Genomic DNA, 4,011 nt, shown 5'->3' on the forward strand with positions numbered 1-4,011 from the left:
CAGGTGGCGTTTTGTGGTTACATCCTCATCATTGTAACCACTGGCTGTTGGACTTATGCGACTATCCATTTAGACAGTTCTGGTTTCTTTCCTATAAAGCACAAAAATACCTCTAGAAACATCTTGGTGCTGTAGGGAAAGGGGCATCAGCCTTCTTCTTCCCCATTGCCTGGCTTATTAGATCCTCTTGCAGGGAAGGTATCAGTGACCTGGTCCACATTCCAGCCAAGGCTTATGCACACATTCCCCCTCACTCTGGCTTGTATTTCTTTTACTTTTTTAATGTTATTTATTTATTTATTTATTTTTAATTTTTGAAATTTTAATATAGTTCAAATCAGTGTGCTGAGTTCATTTCAGCTCCTTTACTGCCAAACCTGGGGGCAGCAACTGCTTCAGCTTCTCTGCTTTCTCCTTGTCTGTGATGACCAAAGTGTAAAGGTATCTGCTGCATCGGACTTTGAACTTCACGTTATCCTTATTTTTCTTGATCTTCATGGACTTGGCATCCTTTCGCTGGGCCGTGAGCAGAAAGTCCTTGATTTCTTCAATTTTGTGAGGCATGGTTACGAGGGGGCGCAGGCGAGCGCGCGACCGGCACGGCAAGTGGCAAGAAGAGCTGTTTTTTTATTTATTTTTGAGAGACAGAGAGAGGTAGCGTGAGTAGGGGAGGGTCAGAGAGAGAGGGAGACAAAGAATCCAAAGACAGGCTCCAGCCTCTGAGCTAGCTGTCAGCACAGAGCCCGATGTGGGGCTCGAACCCACAAACCATGAGATCATGACTTGAGCCGAAGCTGGACACTTAACCAACTGAGCCACCCAGGCACCCCTGTATTTCTTAACTGCTCCTCCCAGTGCATTAAGCAGAGTTAGACAGAGGCTGGCCCTGGCAGTCTTCTCCTCTCTTTCCCTGGTTCCCTTAGGCTGAGTGGGACTGTAGACTTAGGACCTTTCCTACTTCTTATTCTCTGGCTTGGTCCCTTTCTTCTTAGACTCCCAGCCCTTCCTTGGATGTAGAAGTACATGGTGGGGAGATGGAAATCTCCATTTGGGCCATAGGCTTTTCACCTGAGCTCGTTTTGATATTGTCAGCAAGTGTGGCAATTGGTGTTCTACTGCACCAGCCTAGACATCCCTGCCCTGCATCCTCCTGAGTCTACATGGATGTGCCGAGAAGTTTTCTGCATGATGCAGGTGGCGGAGGCGGGGCAGCCGGTACATCCTCTCTATTCTTTGCACGCTCAGGTCAGCGAGCTGCTGGGGAGATGTGCAGGCTCACCTTGCTGGCAAAGGGGGGCAGCCAAGCCCCAGGCACCTGTAGCTGCCACCACATCCTCCTTCGGCTTCTCTGATTCCTGAGCCAGGAGCCTGTTTAGATCTGTGACCAGCACCAGCTGCAGGACCACTAGCATCAAAATTTGCGGGCAGCGGGAAACAACCTGGTTGGTTCCAGCCCATCCCTGTGGGTTCCAGCTCATCCTTCCCAATGGACCGCCCTACAATTTCTGGGCCCAGCGCTGGAAGCAGAGCCAACAGCTTCAGACAGACGGTCACCTGGCTTCCATTACATATTGTGTGGAGACAGGTGCCTATAGTAAATTGCTTACTAGATAGCACTCTCCATGCTTCTGTTTCTCTGATTGACCCCGTTGTGTCATACACAGATGCTACTAACATGGCCAGTTGATTGTTCTCTCCCATTTTTCATTGTCTGCCCAGCTTCCTTAACAATCCCAGCATGGAGGATAGGAATAATTAGCAAGCGGGCCAGGCATTCCTGGGTTCTCTTACCATAGCTTCATGCAAATGTATTCAGATACCCCTTTGCTTGCACACCAGTAAAAATAGAAATATGGAAGTCCTTACCACGGCTGAAGTATCTCATGATAATTCATGATATAATATAATACATGGTATAATTTGGATATAAAGTCCAAAATGACAGTGTTTAATACTTTAGTAAATAAGGACAGTAAGAGCAGAGAAGCTAATCAAAGAGATGAGAAGCCCACCTCCCTGCACCTATGATTCATCCCTTATTTATTAAATACTTAATATGTGTTAGGAAGTCTGCTGTTAAATGAAATAATAAAATTAGCTGACATTGAGAATTTATTATATATTATGTAGTTTTCTAAAGGCAAAGCACTTAAAACACTATTTGGCTCTGGCACTCAAAACATGTTATTATTGTGCATTATAGGTCATACCATCTTTAACCCTCATAGTGACCTTGTAAGGTGGTGATTGTGGTGGATGCTGTTGGTACCCCCAGCCCGCTTACCGGGCGGGCACACCCAACTCCCAGCTGCCATGCATGTGGGTTGCCAAAGGTAGACAGCTCTCCTTTGTCTCCAGAGAATGGCCTTCCATCTCATAGGAGCCACTCTGGGAGATCAGACTGCATACCAACCATGGGTGACTTTTGACTCAGGGACATGCTGTGTAAAATGTTAGCCGCTTGCCTTCAGGTGGGACTAGCTTTGTGGTCCAACTCCTGAGCTCCCTGTGAATCAACCTGTAGCTAGACCCCAACTGAGATCACACCCTGACTTAGTCCTGCACCATCCCACTTCTTTCCCTTCTTGTCTCCTGAGATTACTCCCTCAACAAATCACATGCTTCCCAAACCTTTTCCCCAGTTCTGCTGCAAGGGAACCTGAGCAGGAGGGAACTGAGAGGATCCCCATTTACAACAAGGAAGCAGAGGCAAGGAAGGCCAAGAACTTTCCCAGGAACCATCCCAGACCTCACTAAATAAAGCAAGTAGCATTTGAACCTAAGTAGTCTGAGCCTATGCTCTTTGCTACTGCTCTTCACTGATAAAGAACTTGCTATGTGCCAATAAATGCAGTGTCTCAGCAAACATTAGTTCTAGCCCCTTTGCTCAGATACTCAGAAATGGAAGTCAATCATATAGGGTCCTTGTACTTCCAGGAGCGTATAAGCTCTTGGAAGAGACAGTCACCAGTGGAAGGCAGTGGTTATAGGCATAAACACACACACACACTCATATACACAAGTCTATGCACACATATGCACATTCATACAAATGTACCCATGGCACACCTGCATATACACACAGGTACACATGTACCTGTACACACACCCTTACAATAAAATTCCCTATAGCTGATAAAAGAGAATGTTATATGGGGAGCCTAGGTGGTTCAGTCAGTTAAGCATCAGATTTCGGCTGAGGTCATGATCTCACAGTTCAGGAGTTTGAGCCCTGCGTCGGGCTCTCTGCTGTCAGCACAGAGCCAGCTTTGAGTTCTTCCGAAATCAGACGAGATCAGGCGCGTTCAGGGTGGTATGGCCGTAGACCCAGCTTTGAGTTCTATGTCCTTTTCTGAAAGTCTCTCCCCTTCATGTGTCTTGCTCTCTCAAAAATAGATATTAAAAAAAAAAGGATGTCATAGGGGCACCTGGGTGGCTCAATTGGTTAAGCATCTGCCTTCAGCTTGGGTCATGATCTCACAGTTTGTGGGTTCGAGTCCTGCAACAGGTACTATGCTGACAGCTCAGACCCTGGAGCCTGCTTCAGGCTCTGTGTCTCCCTCTCCCTCTCTCTCTCTCTCTGCGCCTCTCCCCTCGCTCTCTGTCTCTCTCTCAAAATAAAATAAACACATAAAAAATTAAAAATAAAAATAGAATGTCATAGACTATGTTCTGAAAACATCTTTTAAAGAGGAGAAATAATTTTTTAAAACCTAACATTTTAAATATTGTACCCATTTACATATATTTCTTTGTGTTTTTTTGTTTATTTATTTATTTTGAGAGAGCCTGAGAGAGTGCAAGCATGTGAGGGTCAGAGAAAAAAGGGATAGAAGGAATCCCAAGTAGGCTTCATACTGTCAGCACAGAGCCCAACTCAGGGCTACATCTAACAAATTGTGAGGTCATGATCTGAGCTGAAACCAAGAATTGGATGCTTAACCGACTGAGCCACCCAGGTGCCCCTATCTGTGTGTTTTTAAACTTCCTATTATATGGAAACATAAAGAA

The 4,011-nt window shown here is 45.7% G+C and overlaps 1 pseudogene; it reads right to left on the reverse strand.

Moving 5' to 3' along the window:
* Nucleotides 1–309: 309 nt before the first annotated feature.
* On the reverse strand, nucleotides 310–596 carry LOC115292780 (annotated as a pseudogene).
* Nucleotides 597–4,011: the final 3,415 nt, after the last annotated feature.

Source organism: Suricata suricatta, chromosome 5 (assembly GCF_006229205.1).
Source record: "Suricata suricatta isolate VVHF042 chromosome 5, meerkat_22Aug2017_6uvM2_HiC, whole genome shotgun sequence".
Taxonomy (NCBI): domain Eukaryota; kingdom Metazoa; phylum Chordata; class Mammalia; order Carnivora; family Herpestidae; genus Suricata; species Suricata suricatta.